We start from the raw sequence: 22,031 nt of genomic DNA on the forward strand, positions 1-22,031 counted from the left end.
ACAGGCAGCCATGTTTTGTGTAGGCCCCAAAAATAAAACAAACACAAAGATAATATTAATTTCATGTAAATCAGCCCATTATGTTTCCCACGTGCATTATTAATTCACACACATTATAAAAAGAGGTGTTATTAACTGAAAATGTTTATCAAAATATGCAACAAGTCAAAGTCTATTAAGACAGGAATAATAAATCTAGATTACATGGATGAGCTGGGAAGAGAGAAACACATTCTATTAATCTTCAAAGGTAAAAAGGCCACTTTTTCTCTACATTGCAAAAAAACATGTTAATTCAGCAAAAGCATTTTCAGGCCTCACTTTAATGTTTTTCATGTGCCATGTTTTTAACCTGCACCAAAATGTGCGTGGCAATTTAAATGCAGCCTGTCTGAAGCACAAAAAATAAAACAATGCATGACTGCAGATTAAATCTGCTCCATCACTTTAGGAAAAAGGAAAAATCAGATCCTCACAGGGTGAGCATCCTGTGTCTGCCTTCTTCTCATGTTCCTGAGGAGTGTAATATCTGTCTACAGTTCCCTAAAAGGACCCTAAAGGACAGGGAGAAGACCAGGCTCCAAGGTTTGGAGCAGAGAAGGCAGCAAGGACAAGGTGGGTCTGGGCATGAAGGGGCTCCTTCCTTTGCCCATGCGCAGGCCTCTGTGGGGCTCCCCAATACGGAAAAGGCCAGAAAATGCCATCGGTCTCCGTCGACGTCGATGGCCTCGGCGTCGAAAAGAATGACCACATTCACGTCTCCCCAGGGCTCTGGGTCGAAGCGCCGTCGACGTTCGATGTCGAGGGGACTGACGTTGAGACCTCTGACGAGGCCGACGTCAAGGACTGACTTGTCGTTGAGCCATTGACGTCGAGAGGGGTCAAGACACCGGCGCTCGCTGTCGAGGCGACACCGCCGGTCGACGTCGACACGTAAGTCTGCGGCGTCGAGACGAAGATCAGCGTCGAGACGGAGGTCGTCGACGCCGAGGAGATCGCCGTCATCGAGAAGACGATCGCCGTCGAGGCGTCGACGTCGAAGCGACGGCCATCGACGCCGAGCAGACGTTCGTCGCTGTCAAGGAGACACACGTCGAATGGACGCTCAGCGTCGAGGAGGAAGCCTAGACGTTCTAGGACCAGGACGGAGTCTTTGGCTTCAGCGAGCACACGTCGCGGTGGCGCCGTCGCTAGTCTACGAGGGGTAGGGCCTCAAGATCGCTCCCCCTCTGGACAGAAGAAGAAGAAAAGGAGAGTGGGACAGTCTCCGGGCTCGGAGTACTCTCAAGTTTACTCACCCTCCAAACCGAGGTTGCCTACACCTCCTCCTTTGCCAGTGGATCCTCCTCCGCGTACCCCGACTCGTCCTCCACAACCTCCTACTCCTCCACCGCCTCCGGTTCCTCCTCCTCCACCGGCTCCGCCGTGGTCTGCCTTGCTACCTCGATTGCCGACGCCGCCTACGGGGCCTCCGCAACCTAGGCTCCCGGTTCGGCCTCCACAGCGCCCTCCTTTCCGGCCCGCGGAACGTCCGAGGCCGCGGAAGACGAGGTCTCGCCCAAGACTGGGAGATAGGTCCAGGAGTCGCCGTCGCTAGTCTACGAGGTCCAGAGGGTGCCGTAGGAGGGACAGGTCTAGATCCCGCCACACGATTCGTCCAGTGCCAGGGACTACTAGCCGACCCTGTCGGACTCCCCTCGGACGAGGGTGTCCCCGATCGACGACATTGTCTCCTTCCAGGAGGTGTTGCTGCGAGGGGCAGTGAAGCTGGGCATCACACTCACGGTGCCCACGCCCTCGACGTCCGTCATCTTCGAGACCCTGCACAAGAAACAGTTGTCTCGCCCCTTGTTGCCGTTGGTGCCTGGGCTGGTGGAACCCGCCATGGAGCTCTTCCTCACCCCGGCGGTTACGAAATCAGCGCCTTCCAGTCTGCAAAAGAAGTATCGGGCCCCTGACTCGGATCCTATGTTTCTTCGCTTGGACCCTGTGCCGGACTCGGTGATTGTGACGGCGGCGAGGAAGCAACACGCCACGCTCTGTCATCGACAGTACCTCCTGACAAGGTGAGCCGCTGGATGGATTCGGCAGGCATGAAGGTCTGCGGGGCATCCACGTCTCTGAAGGACGCAAGTGCCTCGGCCTTGCTGGGACGTTATGATCGGTCCCTCTGGGAGTCCCTTACACGGTTCGTGGAACTCCTTCCCATGGAGAACTGGGAGGATTTCCAAGAAATCCTTAATGAAGGACTGATGGTCTCCAACCAGGTGATCAGTTCGGCTGCGGATTCCTCCCTCCTGGCAGCGCATGGATACTACCATGGGGTCAACCTGAGGCGCCACGCCTGGCTGCGTCTGACGTCCTTGAAGCCCGAGGTGCAGCAGAGGGTTGCTGATCTCCCCTTCTCGGGTGAGAACCTCTTTGGAAAACATGCGGACGAGGAGATGGCCCGCATGAAGGCGGAGGCGGAGACATGGACGGCTGTCGGATTGGAGAAGCCGAAGGAACAGAAGAAGACCTTCCGCTCGTTCCAAAGACGGTACGGGGCGCAAGGCAGAGGGCATAGTCGACCGGCTGGGCAGCAACAGCAGCAGCAGCAGTTCCAGCGGCGCCTGTTCCAAAAGCGCCAGAGGGGCCGTGGTGGTCAGCAGGCCTCATCCGCGACCAAAGGCCCGGCTGGGTCTAGGCCCTGAGGTGCTTCTTCCCCCTCATCTGTTACCCGCTCCGGTGGGGGAAAGCATCCAACATTACCTGGCAGAGTGGAGAAACATTACTCAAGACAAGTGGGCGCTGAATATTGTTTGCAATGGTACAGTCTTCGGTTCACCAGTCCGCCTCCGACGATTCCACCGGTCAGCTCGCAGTTCCGGCTGCGCGAGCTCCAGGTGGAGGCCGATACCCTATTAAGAAGGACGAGAGAAGACGTCCCTCTGTCTCAAAGGGGAAAGGGCCTTTACTCACGCTTCTTCCTAGTCCAGAAGAAGGCCAAGAACGAGTTCAGACCCATTCTGGATTTGCGACAAGCAAACAAGTGGATCCGCAGGAAAAAGTTTCGAATGCTGTCTTTGCACCAAATTTATCCTCCGCTACAGAGAGAAGACTGGCTGTGTGCGATAGATCTGCAAGATGCGTACTTCCATGTGCCCATTGCACGGAAACATCGGAAGTTCCTGCGCTTCCTCGTCAGCGCCAATCTCTATCAGTACACCGTACTACTGTTTGGACTAAAGTCTGCACCCAGGACTTTTTCGAAATGCATGGCGGTGGTGGCAGCGCACCTGAGAAAGAACAAGGTGTTTGTCTACCCGTACCTGGACGACTGGTTGATCAAAGCCTCCACCTTCCAGGAAGCACAGTTGCACTTCAACAGGACGGCCGTCCAGTTGAACAGTCTGGGGTTGCACATCAATCTGTCCAAGTCTGTCCCGATTCCTGTGCAGTGCCTGCAGTACTTGGGAGCCTCCATCAATACACTGTCGGCAAGCGTGTCTCCTTCGGAGGAGAGACGCTTATCCATCCTTCGGAAGGCTCAGGCTCTCATAGCTGCACCATCTACAACAGTAAGGACGGTGTCTTTTCTAATGGGATCGATGGCCTCTTGTATCTTCCTCACTCCGCACGCGCGCCTACACATGAGGCCGCTACAGGAATGTTTGGAGGACCAGTGGGACCAGCGGAAAGGGTGTTGGGACGACCGGATTCAGCTGTCTCTTCAAGCCCAACAATCCCTGAGATGGTGGTGCTCGGCAGAGAATCTCCTCAGAGGGGTTCCTTTCCACAAGGACATCCCGACTCAGACTATCGTGACGGATGCGTCTCTCCTGGGCTGGGGAGCGCATTCAGACCATCTACAGATCCAGGGAACGTGATCTCCGGCGGAGTCCACGTATCACACCAATTTCCTGCAACTCAGAGCTGTTCATTTGGCACTGAAGGCCTTTCATCTGTCCTTCCAGACCAACTTCTTGCTTGTGCAGACGGACAATACGACCACGATGTATTACCTCAACAAGCAGGGGGGCTCAAGATCGCACACACTGTCACAGGAGGCGCAGGCGATCTGGCACTGGCTTCTAGCCAGAGGACTGACGATAACGGCAACTCATCTGCCCGGTGTGCAGAATGTTCAGGCGGACACCCTCAGCAGGTTGCTTCAAGAAAACCACGAGTGGGTCATAAACGACGAGGTGCTCGACGACATCTGCCATGTGGGGCACTCCAGACGTGGATCTGCTCGCCACTGCCGAAAACAGCAAATGCCGCGACTTCTCCTCAAGTTATTACCAACAGGGGACCCTGGGGAACGCATTATGGATCTGCTGGTTGAACAGCATTCTGTACGCTTTTCCACCCATTCCCCTGATTCCGGCGGTGTTCATCAAGCTGGCCCAATCCCGGGCGCGGATGATCCTCATTGCTCCGGAATGGCCCAGGCAGTGGTGGTTCATGGACCTGCTTCACCAGTCAATCCTGCCTCATCGGCGGCTGCAGTGTCGGCCGGACCTTCTCACGAAGTTCGGGGGGGGGGCAGATGGTGCACCCTAACCTCTCATCGTTGAGTTTGGCGGCATGGTTCCTGAGATAGTGCAATATGGCCACTTGAATCTTCCTGAGGATTGCATGGACATATTGAAGGAGGCTAAGAAGCCATCTACTAGGACCTCTTATGCTTACAAATGGAAGAGATTCTGCATCTGGTGCATGTCTAAGAACTATGATCCAACGACCTGCAAGGAGGATGTTATCCTTCCGTACCTTCTGCATCTAGCTCAGTCTGGCCTTAATTTCCATTCCATTAAGGTTCATCTGGCTGCATTGACTGCTTACAGAAAATGCCCTTCGCAGACCTCCTTCTTCCAGATTCCTGTGTTTAAGGATTTTTTGGAAGGGTTGAAGGTGTTCCCTCCTGTTCGGCTTCCTTTGCCTTCATGGGAACTGAATGTGGTGCTGTCCAGGCTGATGAAGGAACCTTTCGAGCCTATTCATAAGGCTTCACTGCAGCACCTGTCTTGGAAGGTGGCGTTCCTCGTGGCCATTACATCGGCCCGCAGGGTGAGTGAAATTCGGGCATTGTGTTGCCGGGAACCTTATACTGTATTTCATGCTGCTAAGGTTGTTATGCGTACTCACCCTAAGTTCCTTCCCAAGGTGATATCTGATTTTCTTGTTAATCAGACTATAACTTTACCAACATTTTTCCAGAATCCTTCCACTCCAGGGGAACGGTCTTTACATTCCCTGGATGTCAGAAGGGTGTTGAAATTCTATCTGGATAAGACCAAGGATATTCGTAGGTCCGACCAGCTGTTTGTCAACTATGGGTCGGTTAGGACTGGTCTGGCTACTTCGAAACAGTCCATCTCTAGGTGGATTGTGTCATGAATCCAGCTCTGTTATCGGAAGGCTAATAAGACCTTAGGGCAGAGGTCTTCAAACGTTTGTAGATTGAGCCCCCAGTTGTATTTTTTTTAGATGTTGGGCCCCCCACCACCTGACAGAAATTTCTGGAATCTGGTACACTACATAATCGACTGCCACGTGCATATCACGGGCCATATTCGGCAAATAATGTTTAACACAATAAGAGTGTTTAGTAAACTGCAGGTTTGTGAATGGGTGTGGTGAAATGACAGAGGCGTATTACACAGCTCAAAACACAATTTTCCAAGATAAAATGTGCGCAAATTCTTTTACTAGGATGCTTTGTTTTACACATGACCTAGATTAGTAATAACACCACCAACATAAATGTGTGGACCAGTTTTGATCTAAAATTGCATGAAACTAAAACATTTCTCTGCAAATAGTAATAGACTCTCTCACATCAATCACATTAAAAAGAAATGAAACAAAACAGTATTTACAAGAATCTGTTTAGGAATTATTCCAGGCCATCAGGGCAAAAACAGAGAGGGGAACCCCTGAAAGGCTGGATTGCAGTGCATGTAAATATGTCCTTTTGTAATTTAGGACGAAAACATTGATGGGGCACGACATGCCCATACTAACTTCGGGGGGGGGGCTAACACTCCCATCCAGGGCTGGCCCTTGCACTGGTCGCACATAGTGCAACGGTCTGTTTTGGCGCCCCTCCCCCATTTCCTCCTTCTCCATGAACTTCCTCACTACCACTCACCAACAATGCCCCCCATCTCTCTATAGCACCTTTCTGGCAAACATTTCATTTTTTTATAGTGCTACTCATAGATTACCCACACTCCGTTCTTTGATCTGCATGGTACACATTATTTGTAGCAGGCACATTAAACCTCTGCGCTGTGTGAGTGCATGGTGATCAGAGTGAGTGCATGGTGATCAGAGTGAGTGCATGGTGATCAGAGTGAGTGCATGGTGAGCGCTGTGAGTGCATGGTGATTAGTGTGAGTGCATGGTGATTGGTGTGAGTGCATGGTGATTGGTGTGAGTGCATGGTGATTGGTGTGAGTGCACGGTGATTGGTGTGAGTGCAGGGTGAATGGTGTGAGTGCAGGGTGATTGGTGTGAGTGCATGGTGATTGGTGTGAGTGCATGGTGAATGGTGTGAGTGCAGGGTGAATGGTGTGAGTGCAGGGTGAATGGTGTGAGTGCAGGGTGAATGGTGTGAGTGCAGGGTGAATGGTGTGAGTGCAGGGTGAATGGTGTGAGTGCAGGGTGAATGGTGTGAGTGCAGGGTGAATGGTGTGAGTGCACTGTGATCGCTGTGAGTGCACGGTGATCGCTGTGAGTGCACGGTGATCGCTGTGAGTGCACGGTGATCGCTGTGAGTGCACGGTGATCGCTGTGAGTGCATTGCTGTGATCTTTAACAGGGATTTTAAGTGCTACCTTGAATCGGTTGACATACCTGGTTGCGAAGCAGCATTTTTTAAAATTTCACTTAACCCTAATTTTATGTTTTCTGGTTTTTTAATTTACCGGCCACCTGGAAATAGTAATGCTTGGGCTGCTAATCTTGCCAATTTCATCTCACCTTACTATCTCAACGCCCAAAATGTAACCATACTGGGAGATTTAAATCTTCACCTGGAGGATAAATCAAACACTATTGTTACAAACCTCCTTGAGGACCTCGCCGCTTTTAATATGACTTTGCGAAATGAGGGCCCTACGCACAAAGCTGGCTAGACCCTGTCATATCGAATATAAAGGAGCTAAAGTGGCTAAAAACCGACCCCATTTGCTGGTCAGATCATTTTCTAACACTTTTTAGTATTACCCTCAGAGAACCCACACACTCATGTTCCACCCGCCCACCGACTCTCATGAGAAATTGGAAAAGGTTGGATTTGACTGAATTGCAGATTGCACTGAAGAAATCTCCCCCTGTTTTGGGTTGCGACATGGATAATAACGCGCTTGTAACTCATACATGGTTAGAGAAGGCGGTTGATACTTGCCTGTCCCTTGCTAGGTGTAGAGGGAATGTTCATCGTCCACCTGCTCCCTGGTACACTGAAAGTCTTAAAATAGAAAAATCTAAGTGTAAGGCGCTTGAAAGACAATGGCGTAAACACTATGACCCTTTAAAAAAAGAGACCTATCGCAAGGCTAGAAATCTTTATCATTCGGCCTATACGAAAGCTAAAGCCTGTTATGTAACGGAAACCATCAATACTGCTGCAAATAGATCACGTACCCTTTTTAATACGGTGAAAGAACTAGCTGGAGCTAATTCAATGTCCTCTTACTACCCAGAAATGTCAAGACTTGGCCACTTACTTTGTGGAAAAGATCGAGACCATCATCACTAACATTAATCCTCCTACTACGGATGACAGAGAGGACTTTCCTCCGATCACAACTGGAGGGTGTCGGCTTGAGTCTTGGCCTCTTATTACGCTGGACACTTTGAAATCTCTAGCTACCTCCATCGAGTCAGGTTCCCCATGTGATCCTCTTCCTATCAGTATTCTGAGCCAGTTGGATGACCCCGCCCTGACTATCGTTTCTGAGACACTTAATGCCTCTATTCGACTCGCGAAAGTTCCAGCGGCATGTAAACACGCCATGGTGAGCCCTTTGCTGAAGAAGCCTACTGCCGACCCTGAGGTGGTAGCCAATTACCGTCCTATCTCCCTACTTCCTGCCTTCTCAAAAATCTTGCAGAAGCATATTCACAGTGCTCTCAGCACATTTACGGAAAAAAACGGCTTGCTCCATTTCTCCCAGTCAGGCTTCAGGGCTGGACATTCCACCGAGTCCGCCCTTCTGGGAGTCACTGAGAAGATTAGGGAGCTCTTGGACGATGGGCAAACGGTTGCACTTGTCCTGCTCGATCTTAGTGCGGCCTTCGATACCATCTCTCACTCCAGACTGCTTGCCAGGCTGGGTGAGGATGGTGTCGGAGGGGCAGCGCTGGATTGGATTGAATCCTATCTTTGCAACCGTACCTTCCAGATCGCGTCATCTCAGGCTCAGTCGGACATTTTCAGCTCGCCCCATGGCGTGCCTCAGGGTTCAATTCTGAGTCCGCTATTTTTTAATCTGTACCTTTGTCCCCTCGCTGACTTAGCGGAGCGAGTTGGCTTAGAATTAATGACTTATGCGGATGATTCGCAGATAATTTTTTCTCTCTCAGAATCTGACCCTTCATCTCCATCTGTGCTTAAACTTGGCCTTCATGAAGTCTTCAGCTGGATGTCAAATAGCCAGCTGAAGCTCAATGGGGAAAAGACTGAGATTCTTCTCTTAGGTAAAAATAGGGACCTCTGGAAGGACACTCATTGGCCGCCATCCCTGGGTGCTTTTCCTACACCAGCTACCCAGGTTAGAAACTTAGGGGTGCACATCGATGACACATTATCGATGAAACAACAGGCCAATAAAGTAGCTGGCATCTGCTTTACAATTCTTAAATGGCTGCGCAAGATTATATGGATGCTGCCCTCGGTCACCCAGAAGACCGTAGTCAATGCCCTCATTACATCACGGCTTGACTACGGTAACATCCTTTACCTGGGTTCCAACCAAGCTGTTATTAGACGTCTCCAGCTTGTCCAGAATTCTGCAGCCAGGTTGTTGTGCAAAATCCCTAGAACAGCGAGGATTTCTAAACACCTTAAGGACTTACATTGGCTCAGGGTGGAAAACCGGGTACGGTTCAAGGCCCTGAGTTATATGTTTAAAATAAAGGCAGGTACCGCACCAAAGTATCTGCAAAAACTGGTTAGGCCTTATCTCCCCACACGCAATCTCCGCTCCTTAAATGCAGCGAATTTTGCAGTGCCCAGATTTAGACTGGCTAGAGTCGGAGGGAGGTCCTTTTCCTTTTTGGGACCGACCCTTTGGAACTCCCTTCCTCTTGTTATACGAAAGGAGGAAAACTTTGCCAACTTCAGGAAAAGCATTAAGACCTGGCTTTTCAATAAATAATCTGGTCTCTAGTCGTTTCTGCTTTTGTACAGCTCTGGTTCCATAGGCCTGGCGCCGGGAAACCCTTTGTGGGTATCTGTGCGCCTTACAAATGCAAAAAATAAATAAATAAATAAATTAATTGTGAGCATGGAAGTGAAGGGCGAGAATGACGAGTTGTCTGAATGCAGGGTGCATTCTCAGACACTTGAACTAACACAGCAGGTTATTGACAGCAGCGTAGGGTTTCATATATGTTAAACTAAGGCTTTTATGGCATTATCCCAAACTTCCAGTTTTATGGTTAGGGTTGCCAGCTCATTGTTTATTTTTGTACCAACTGGGCCATAAAAATAGTCACCTAAAGCTGCATTGTCAGCACTTGTCTGTGCATACTTTGAACAGCACATATAAATAGTAGCACTTTTAATTGTGTTCTAGGACTGCCTGAATGGTCCATGACTGATAATAAAATGGAACAAAGACAGAAAAGTCACATTACAAATGTATACATACTTATTTATAAGTATATTTGGTGTAAAGACAAGCAATTTGCAGGCTGTTTAAAAAAAAACACATGGCTGGCTGGCTGGCATTTTTCTTTTGGTAACTTGAAGCCCTGTGGGTGTTGCATCGCCTGCCTGTGTAATATTTAAAAGAAACTTTGTCTCCTTTCTGCTAACAGCTTCCTCCTGGACGGAGTTAAACTGGTAGAGCTGAAATGCTTCAGCTGCTTTGGGAGGCAGGATGTATCCTTTGCTAAAACTGAAAGCAAGGAACAGAGGTCATTTCAGCTGCAGTGGGAGGCAAGGAGTCTCCTCTGCTATGAAATCGAATGCAAAGGAACAGGACTGTCTGTTCATTTGCTTTCGTTTTTAGCAGAGACCCTTCCTCCCACTGCAGCTGAAGCAGCCCAGCTCTACCACTTAACCCCCTCCTGGGAAGGTTAACTGTTCGCTATGTACATAACAAAAGCGCAAGTCCTGCCTTCTCTATTCCCCTCCCTCCCTCCCCACTCCTCCAGCTCTCAGTCACCGGAGCTCACAAATAAACAGCCCCACAGATTGAAGAACTCTGTCTTAGGGTGTAAGCATAAGGCTCATTCTACCAGGGGCAAAGCAGCTACAACAGCTTTGCTTCGAAATTTTCCCATTGCAGAGATCTGCAGGGAGGCCACTTGGAAGTCGTCCACACCTTTGCTAAGCACTACTGTCTGGACTCGGATGCCAGAGCAGATGCTCAGGTTGGGCAGGCTTCGCTGCGGAATCTGTTCGCACAATAGTGGTGTTGTCTTTATTTCTCCACCGTCGGATTGTTTTTGGATGGGCTTGACATTCTATTCACTAGATTATGACTATACACAGAGATCCCCTACTACAGAAGGAGTAGTTTCTTACCTGTAACTCCTGTTCTGTAGTAGGGGTATCTCTGTTATAGTCATAAGCGCCCGCCCTCCTCCCCGGTGGAGAAAATGGTACTGTGATATATGCTACAGGCCTTGTTTTATGCACCTTCAGAAAGAACTGAAAGTAAAAGAAGGGGCTGAGCATGCTGGGATACCGAGGGTCTCCAGAGAGTTCCTTAAAGGCACGGTATCCCTTTTCCAGACACATAATGGCAGCTCTCTATCATTCCAAGGACTTGGTGAGGGAAGGAAAGTTTCTCTATGGGTGAAACTTGACAGATTGTGTTAAATGTGTTATTGATGTTATATCCTTGGCATTTCTAGCTGAAGTACTGGACAGTGTAGCCTTGTAGGTACAGGCAGCATTATTGTCTTTAATTTTCTCTTAAGTGTCTATGCAGAACTGCAATGAAGACAGTTTAAGAGATTATTTTTGATTGCTCCGGGGTCCATGCACATGGGCGGGACTATTCAGTAGATTATGACTATAACAGAGATGCCCCTACTACAGAACTGGAGTTACAGGTAAGAAACTACTCCAACTGTCGACGGCGTTTCGATACTATACATTACATTACAAGGATCATCATCAGGACTGCAATTTTACATTGCCTGAACTGAAAGAATACAAGCCTGTTGAAAGATAGGAGAAGAAAAGGCAAGAAACGTTGCTAAGCAACCATTGCTAATAAAACCAAGAAAACTGCATAGTTACTTCAATTCTGACCATGCTTAATCGTGGAGCCTTTCATACGTGATTTGAGCAGTGAAAGGTATTCCATGACAGGGTAATAGCTAGCCGAGGGGTCACAGGTGAATTATTGTGCCTAATGAAGTGGGTCGGTATTGTTCGAGGGATTCGTGTTTAGGTGAGAACTCGTGCGTAGGTCTCATTCCTTAAGGGGGTGACTGGGGCGCACGAGTGCAGAGAATAATCTCACCTTAAGCTAAAGGCAGATTGGATTTAGACGATGCGGCGCATGTCAATTGGAGCACAGGGCGTCCAAGGTGCGCCAAGGTTTTTCATGGAATAGTTACTCCAGTGTATGAACCATCCGGGGAGTTCTGTTAACGAAGGACATAATTAGCGACATATGGTGGCTAATTGTGATAGATGGCGAGGTGCTAATAGTGCGCGTCGCGCGGTATACCAGCGTCCCCTCTTCAAAGTTTGCCTGAAAATACCCTATCCCTTTTCATTACTTTTTGGTCATGTCTTATATGTTGATGTTTTTTATGTACTGGATACAGGACTGTATCCCACTGTATATTTGTGCACTTTAATCCTTTTGAATTTCTTCCTACATTGATTTAATTGGTTCCTGGCTGGACACTTCCTTGTTTATAGTACACATTGTTGACCATTGAGAAGGGAAGCATGTGTAATTAATTGGTCAATAAGAAGTTTGTGTTCCTGCTATAAAAATTGATTTATTTTTTTTAAACTATTTTTAGATCTTATCTTGCATGCCAGCTTCCTCCCTGTTGTTTATAACTGATGCATGAAAGACAGCAGGGTGCTGCTTGTCATGGTAGTTCAGTATAGTCTCCCAACCCATAGGGAAGACATACATGGGGACTGCATCATTGTATCCCCTCTACAGTTACTGGAAGAGAGAGGCACTATATGGAATCATCATTGCGATGGAGCAGTGAGAATCTAGTAGGCATGTCACCCCCATCCTCAAAAAAAACAACATACCCTCTCCACAAATTAAGAGCCCCCTTATTCACTTTAGCAGACTCTATAAACTCCAACAATTTTAACATAAGTGCTTTGACAGGTGATAGGAGACCTTTATCATGTCTGCAGAAAGTGGGCCATTTGGTAGGCCTTTCTCAAGAGAAGTAGTTTGCCAAAAACAGAGGATGATTATCAAACATAAGCTGGCCTAGCTGCTGAATTGGTGCCTCGTGAGGTAGTAGCTGAAATCGATAATAGGAAAAGAAAGTATGGGGATTAGAATTGTTCAAGCATTTGGATTTGTAAACTGTCATATTACAGTAAAGGACACTATGAGCATGCTGAAAAGTGAATATAAAACCATTGAACCTGGAAAGAAGTTATTATAGGTTTTGTCAACTAAGGTGGAGAAACTGTAAACAAAATCTCCAGTTGTGCAAAAGGGTTGGAGAAAAGCTGCACATACCATACAGAGAGTAGAGTTTTCTGAGCTTAAATCATTCCAGTTAAAGCAAGAGCTCGGTAAGCAAAAGCAATGTTCAACTTATGCTTTGCATGGAGGAGGAAAACTTGGCAGACAATCCCAAGCCTAATGCTTTACAATCTGTGTTTTGTCTTTTGAAGTCAAGGGAAGAGTGGGACTCTGCAGGAATCAAACCTGCACAGAAATGACAGGATTTCAGTAAGCTACCACACTAATGTAGGAAGCTTGCTCTCTATATAGTGGACCAAAGCGAGGTACACTATGTAGAGAACCCAGGCAACCCATATTGGTTTACTTAAGCAAAAATGATAACACTAAATGCTCTCTTTTGTTGTAGTGTGTATCTGAGCAGTTTAGACTTATCGGAGGGTAGTGCTAAGCTTTTGTTGTACTCACAAAGGCAATAAAGGAGACCCACTCAAGAATAAATCTGAGACCAATTTAGAAAAATAAGTCATTTTTTATGTAAATTTTGATACCAAGAACTTCGTTATCAAGTAAGTACTTTTTTAAATATAGATTTTTGCAGGTAAGGAAAATGTTTACTTAAATGCGTCTTTGCACAACAATGCTTTCCAATGGGGAAAAAAGGCACATATTGCATAGAATTATTTATGTCAGTTACTGGGGGGCTCCTTCTGGACTTATGTACGTGTCGGACCAAGGCCCAAAGTACAGCCAGCAGTTACTCGTTATCTGCCCTGGGGTACTCTGGTGCAGAGGTGCTGGTCGGGTTGGTAACTTTGCATTCTATGCTTGTGGAAAGAGGGGAGCACCTAAAAACAGGCTGCAGAGGGGGACTTGGGGGCAAGTCCAGGAGTTCCCAATGGGGGGCTCAGGTCAAACGGGTCTTGCGAGCAAGAGGGCATAGGAGTTTCGTTGGTACCCGGGCTGGTCGGCTGGGCTCTGTGCTTCAAAGGCCCCAGGCTTGGTTAAGTCCCGAGTTCAATTTTTTTTAAAGTATCCTAGTCAGCCTGGAGGAAATAAAACTGAAGAAAAAAAAATAACTTTCTAAAAAAAGGTCCCTACTGATCTACTGATCTAATGCGATGTTTAAGACAGACGGTACTAGCCAAGCGATCAATCTGGGTCCCTACAAGAAGCTTAAGTTGGCCTAACTTATGGACCTCTGTAAAGAATTGAACCTTGCAATGGGGTCTAAACCTATTAAGGCTCTTCTCCATAGCCTGCTTGCTGAGCATGATAGAGCCATGGCAATGGAAGAAACCCCTAATGGGTCAGGGCATGGAGATATCAGTGAGGATGATTAATCCTCAGATTCCCCAGCTGACATCATCCTTTCCCGGAGTACCTCTGGTAGTACCCCAGATGATATAGAAGAGAAAGATCCTGTTCTTCAAAACCTAGCTAGAAAACTAGCTCTAGATGTTAAAATCGTAGCAATAGAAGAAACAAGAGTGGAGGTGGTCCTAAGACCCATCTCTGGTGGCATCAAAATTTAAAATAGGGAGAAAGATTAAGCGTTTTACCCTAAAACCCAAAGGGGATTGTCCCCAAATATGAAATATGTAGAAGGTGATGATATCACCAAGTGGTTTACAGCCTTTGAGACGGCTTGTAGGATGAGGAAACTCAACCAGAAGTATTGCTGCTCTCTACTCTGGGAGGTGTTTTCAGGAGAGTTCAGGGATAGACTCATGACACTTAGGGGCCGATTATGATCGCGAATAATCCGCATCCTCCGGGCCGGTGGAAGCCACCGCCGGCCCGGAGGATGCGGATTATCCGCTGCGGACAGGAAAAAGACCCCCCGTCAGATTAGGATGGCTGGGGGATCTTTTGTCCGTCCGCAGCTGTTCCGCCGCGGTCTCCTTACGACCGCGGTGGAAAAGCTCTAACATGGCTGGCGGTGTCTATCAGACACCGCCAGGCATATTAGGATGGCGCCGTTCCTATGCCTTTCCACGGCGGCATTTTCCCGTGAAAAGGCATACGGTCTTTTCTTTGGGGGGTGCACACCCCCCTGCCTTTGCGTGCACAAAGCGGCAGGCACCACGCGGTGCCTGCCGCTTCGTGCATGCAAAGGTCAACATGCACTGTTTAACCTTGCGGCGGGTGCTGCTTCAAGCAGCATCCGCCGCAATGTTAAACATACAGGATGTGACCGCCAGGGTGGCGGTCACATCCTAATTTGCACGGAGGGGCCGCCGTTGCCCCTGCGGATGGTCCCTCCACCTCTGGGGTGGCGGACAGACGCAGGTCCGTCCGCCATCCTAATAGGGCCCTTAATGAGACAGATGCTAAGCCTTAGACCTCCTGATGGATACCCTGATTAAGGGCTTTGGACTCCCCACTAAGGAGTACAGAATTAGGTTCAAAGAGATTCACAAAACCTCGAGTCAGACCTGGGTAGATTTTGTTGACTTCAGTCAAAACACTTGGTGGCTGGTTTAAAGGCAACAAGGTGCAAGACTGATAGGCTATATAATCTTATCAAAGAGCATCTGTTGAGTAACTGTGTTTCCAAACAATTGCATCAGTACTTGGGGGGACCTAGGTTCAGTCTCTTCCCAGAACTGGTAAAGGAGGCTGGCCATTGGGTCAAGACTAGGGTGTCTAAAAAGTCTCATTGAGGGGTGAACAAAAGAAAGGGGTTGATAAGCCTCCCAAGGGTAATATGGTAAACACTCTAAAGATAAAAGCAAAGAATCTTCTAAAGCCCCCCCAGAACCTGTTCAAGATGGTGGGCCTGAGACAGTACACCGACGAAGGGTGGGTACCAGGGTAAGAACAGCGACCCTAAGAAGGCTTGGTGCTTTAATTGAAGAGCCATTGGGCACTGAACTGGAGACCCTATCTGTCCCAAAAAGGTGTCCACTAGTGCACCCCCAGTTTCCACTGGTGTGGCGATTTCCCAGATGGGATCCTTGGTGTGCCCTGACCAGGTCATAGAAAATGAACCCAAGTGTCTTTACCCACTTGACCCTACTCGCACTGCTAATAGCAAACCTACTGTTTGCACAAATTAATCCAAACATTTTGTGTATATGCTTTACACACTTTTAATGTGTTAAACAAACATGTAGCCTTCAAAAAACATGTAACATTTTTACTTAGCAATTTTTTCTATATACATTGATAATCTGAAACAATAATTGCTCAGCCTATACAAAACAACACTAATCATTAATCTATTGCGAATCTTGAAGTGATGCTGATGTTATTGCAAGTCCCAATGCATTTCGGGATTATATCCCTTCTTCAGGGGAACTGAAAAAGATGTTTGGTAAAAAGCACTGTCAACTGATACAATGATTCAGCACAATGCAATGTGAAAACAGTAATGAAATTGCATAAATGTTATCAGGATGACCAATGAAAGAATATAGATTGATCAACAGCAAGTGAAAATCAAAAAGAACAAAGTCAAATCAAAACTGTGAAATACCCAGTGCTCAACAAATTCAGCTGTGCCGCACTTACCAACTTCTAACTGTAATAACAGTGTACGTCAATCAAGATGATCAATAAATGCTGGTTGCTAAAGAGAAATATGCAAAAACCTCTTACTCAGAACCTGAATATAGTGCCATAAATCACGGTATACACAACAACATAACCGACATTCCATACTCAGGCTTATATAACCCACCTGACCAATGCAAATCTGAAATGTTAAAACCTTTGCAATGTAAGCTTTCCAATAACACAGTGAGTTGTAGCCTAATTCACACCAAGGAAAAAAATTAATCAAAGGGTTAAACATACTTCAAATGAATAATGCCAAACCTCTGAATCAACGACTATGTCGCATGTGAAATACAAAACCAATAATGCCTCTCAATTCGACTAATAGAACTTAGTTGTTTATGAAGTACCTTCATCAATCCTGAGTCTTCACCCAGCGATGTTTGGCCAATTCCATGAAGGTCACCGTGGAATTTAAACGCCAAAGTCAAGAACCGCTATTGCTTCTAATAGCCACGCCAACAGATGTGGAGAACTGGTCGCTAAAAAATAAAGTTCAGTAGGATTACTGCACGCGAACATAAAATGTTTGGTGCGATAAGCTCGTACAACCGTGATCTATATAATACCTTAAACTGCAGCAAGCACTCCACCAAGTTTCCGTTCAACTCTCCTCAGGTCTTGCTGCTGTGGGCAGTTCAAAACTCAAGTGCCTGCATATAATGCCTGAAAAAAACTCATTAATCAATGTCCCTACTCATGCTAGAAATTCCAACAAACAAGCCTATCCTCCACAAACCGTACCTTCCAATGTTGAATACACTACTCCTGAATCGAACCAAACTGACCGGCTTCTCCCCGCCTTTGCAACACTCCTCAGTACAAATACGCGAGATCATGATGCACAATGTCATCATTGTCGACGAAGGACAACTCGTGCTGTGATTCTCAAGCCCAAAATGCCCGCCATTTTGGAACAGGTAAATACGCAGATTCCTACTTCTGGTAACTAACCCCTAATCTCCCAAACAGAATCATCACGTTCTAAATAATGTGCAACTTGATTAACGCTTCTTATTAATCCCGGTGCAATAAAACAAGAAAAGGAAAGAAAACATGGATCACCCGAAATCGTGCTCAAAATTCATCACCTGGTAGAAAGAAGTATACATTCAAATATCAAACACCACGGATCAACAAATTACATCAGATAATAGTGCAGATTTGTCACATCATATGAAATAACAATTTCTCATGATCATGAAATGAATATGCAATAACAAAAAAAAAACTCATTCTGATATTAACAATTGATGATGTGGGTTCGTTACAACAAAAAGTGTAAACTGATCCTGGCTAATTGGACACCTAATGCTCACATCGGATGTTTTTAATGTGAATGCACTTTCTCAATATGTGACTGTATGATACTCATAATTGTTACAAAAAGCAGATCATATCAAGCTTATCGTTGAGCCCTTTCAGTGCCATTGTCTCCCAAGAATTTGATCCACCAGATCTCCCGTTGTGAAAGCCATTTAGCATTATCTCGATCTGACTCCACTTTGATCTGCTCTAAGACTAGAACGCGTAATTGTGGGATTGAATGACTCATTTCAGCCCAATGTGTAGCAAGACTTGAAGTAGTAGTCTTATTTATAATCCTGCTCTTGTGTTCAGTAATGCGCACTTTTATTTTGCGCTCAGGCTTGCCAACGTACAATTTGCCACAAGGACATTTAATGCAGTAAATGACGTATGATGAGTTGCAATCTGTCTGACATTTAAGTTTTATACTTTTGCCAGTTTGAGGATGTACAATATATGTTCCCACTATAACATTATTACAGTATGTGCAGTTTAGGCATTTTCGCATCCCTGAGTTGCAAATTTGTTTATGCTCTTGGATGGTAGGATTAGTCACCAACTCATTTAAATTCTTATTCCTTGTATACGTGAATAAAGGTGGACTCATAAACAAGTCTTGAAAATCTTCTTCCTGTTGCAATAATTCCCAGCGAGTTTTCAAAATTCATTTGGTTTGCGGTGATTCCGTGGAAAATTTAGAGACAAAAACCATCCTATCTTGTTTCGTCTTGAATTTCACTTGTAGTAGGGCATCTCTTGTTACTGCTTCAATTTTTTTTTCTGCTGATTGTATAATACTAGAAGGATACCCACGAGCCAAAAACCTGTGTCTTTGTCTTTCTACTTCCTGCGTAAATGCTTGCTCAGTAGATGCAATGAGTTGAATCTGCAAAAATTGAGAATATGGCAAATTTTGCAATAGTGCTCTTGGGCGAAAACTAGTGTATAATAAAGCATTGTTGCGGTCCGTGGGCTTGTGATAAATTACAGTTTCCAATTTAAAATCCTTAACAGTTACCAATACGTCCAAGAATGGAATTTTTGAGTTGTCAATGGTATGCGTGAATTGAATTCTCCTGTTTCTGGTGTTGAGTTCTTCCATTTTGGTAATTAGCAAGGATTCAGGTCCTCTCCATAATAAGATGATGTCATCAATGAGATGTCATCAATGAATCTTTTAAAAAAGATAGTATGCTCAATCCATACTGCATCGGAAAGAATAAAATCATTTTCAAATTTTGCCATGAAGGTATTAGCAAATGAAGGAGCTCCAGAAAACCCCGTGGATGTACCACTGATCTGTAAAAAATAGTCGTCCTTCCATTTGAAGTATGAGTGCCGTAAACAAAATTGTAACCACTCCAAAATAAACACTTTGTGTGCAGCCACTTGAGGTAACTGTAAAAGTGCCTATTTGCATGCCTCCAATCCCTCTGCTAATGGGATAGATGTATATAGTGCGGTGACATCAATCGTACATAGGAATATGTTGCGATGCTCTAGATCAACAGATTGTAAAAGTTGAAGAAAATGTGAGGTGTCCCTCGCATACGTGACCCAATTTTGCATGAAAGCTTGCAAAAATTAATCAAATATTGGCCCAGTGGCTCAAAAATAGACCCGCAACCTCTAACAATTGGTCTTAATGGAGGATCATGTACATTTTTATGAATCTTCGGAAGCATGTAGATTTTAGCACATCTAGGCTGTGCGGTAGTCAAAAAGTTCTTGGTGTTGACATTAATCTATTCCATTTCAAAAGCTTTACTTAAAATAAGCTCCAAGGTGTGTGAGATCTCTGTAACTGGATTATGTGGTAATTTCAGATATGTAGTCTCATCATGGACATGTGCCCAGACTTTGGTCTCATAGAATGAGGTGTCCATTATCACTAATGCTCCACCTTTATCTGCCTTTTGAATAGTGATGGTAGTGTCATTGGCCACATTTTTAATGATGTTCTGTTCATGCTTGTTAATGTGTTTCCTGATTCGTTTATTCCAATGCAATTTCTGAAGATCCTGTTTAACCAATGTTTCAAACATGTCCAGTGTCTTGTGAGACATAGGTGGCATGTAAGTACTCGGGGCTCTTAATTCCTTGTATTCCCCCTGGTTCTTTTTGTTGTGAATATTCCGGCAGAGTTGGCGTAATCTGAGTGTACGCATAAATTTGAAAAGATTGATGTCAGTTTCAAATTTATTGCTACTATAGGTAGGTACAAAAGAAGTCCCTTTCTCAAGTACTTGAAGTTGTTGTTTATTCAAGTTTTTAGATGATATATTAATCACCAAGGTTTGTTTTTGCTCCGCAAGTTCTGACTGACTGTCTCTTTTCCTACGATGTTTTTTTTTGGGTCGATTGATTCTGGTGGTTTTCCTATTATATGACCCCTTTCTAAAAAAGCAGATTTTTGTTGAATGATGCCTTCACTGCTGGATGTTTGAGCTCCATCTCTCTCAGTTGTAATAAGAGATGTTTCTACTGTGATAGGTTGTCGTGAAGCTGATAAATCCTTGTCTGACACTACGCTTTTCTATGAAGATGTTAACGGTTTGGGGGGAGGCCTTCTCTGGGCGTACACCTCAGCCCAGGTGTACACCTCATTGAGCTTGTAATCTATTGTGTCTCTTTTGTACTTGCGGAGTTTCCGGTCTTGTGTCTCTTTGCCATATCTGTCAAGTTTTTCTTTGAGTTCTTTTAACATAGTTTCAAACTCTTCAGCTTCCAATTGTCTTGATATCTCGCTTTTCAATATGTCGAGTTCTTCTTCTAAGTCCTTGATGGTTTTGGACAATTCTTCCACAAGTAGTAAAATGAGATCCAGGAACATTTGTTTAATATCGCATACCACTTGTCCATGAAATGCTTATTGAATTGGAATTTGAAGAGCATGGGTTTAATTGGTAGACGTAGACCTCGTGGAAACCTCTGAACTTTGTGGTACTAAATGAGCGTTGACGCATCTAACTTTTGATTGAGTACTCTCCTAGACAAAAATTCTAGCTGCCGTAATTATCGCGTGACTGATCCACGCTTTGTGCTGAATGTTTGTATATCCAAAGTCAATGAATAAATATCCACCGCTTGATCCGATGTGTACGTTTTTGTATCCACTTTGTTGTCTGTGATGTTTGATATTGAGTCAAATTACATTTTGTAATCAATGGGTGCAACTGTACTGGCAGCTCAAAATATGAAATAGTAATAGTTTGTGCTGTGCACACCTGTGTTATCTAAACTAAAACTCTATCCTGAGTAATCACCTGTTTCATCAGTGCATTCTGGGCGGGAAGGAGGATGCTACCCTCCGTTGAAACTATAATAAATGAGTGGGCTCGAGAATCACGGCACAAGTTGTCCTTCCTCGACAATGATGACATTGCGCATCATGATCTCGCATATTTGTACTGCAGAGTGTTGCAAAAGCAGGGAGAAGCCGGTCAGTTTGGTTCGATTCAGAGGAGTAGCGTATTCAACATCGGAAGGTACGGTTTGTGGAGAATAGGTTTGTTTGTCAGAATTTCCAGCATGAGTGGGGACATTGATTAATGAGTTTTTTCGGGCATTATATGCAGGCACTTGAGTTTTGAACTGCCCACAGCAGCAAGACCTGAGGAGAGCTGAACGGAAACTTGGTGGAGTGCTTGCTACAGTTTAAGGTATTATATAGATCACGGTTGTATGAGCTTATCGCACCAAACATTTTATGTTCGCGTGCAGTAATCCTAGTGAATTTTATTTTTTAGCGACCAGTTCTCAACGTCTGTTGCCGTGGCTATTAGAAGCAATAGTGGTTCTTGACTTTGGCATTTAAATTCCACGGTGACCTTCATGAAATTGGTCAAACATCGCTGGGTGAAGACTCAGGATTGATGAAGGTACTTCATAAACAACTAAGTTCTGTTAGTCAAATTGAGAGGCCTTATTGGTTTTGTATTTCACATGCGACATTGTCGTTGAGTCAGAGGTTTGGCATTATTCATTTGAAGTATGTTTAATCCTTTGATGAATTTTTTTTCCTTGGTGTGATTAGGCTACAACTCACTGTGTTATTGGAAAGCTTACATTGCAAAGGTTTTAACATTTCAGATTTGCATTGGTCAGTTGGGTGATATATGCCTGAGTATGGAATGTCGGTAATGTTGTTGTGTATACCGTGATTTATGGCACTATATTCAGGTTCTGAGTAAGAGGTTTTTGCATATTTCTCTTTGCAACCAGCATTTATTGATCATCTTGATTGACGTACACTGTTATTACAGTTAGAAGTTGGTAAGTGCGGCACGGCTGAACTTTTTGAGCACTGGG

Source organism: Lissotriton helveticus, chromosome 12, assembly GCF_964261635.1.
Source record: "Lissotriton helveticus chromosome 12, aLisHel1.1, whole genome shotgun sequence".
Classification (NCBI taxonomy): domain Eukaryota; kingdom Metazoa; phylum Chordata; class Amphibia; order Caudata; family Salamandridae; genus Lissotriton; species Lissotriton helveticus.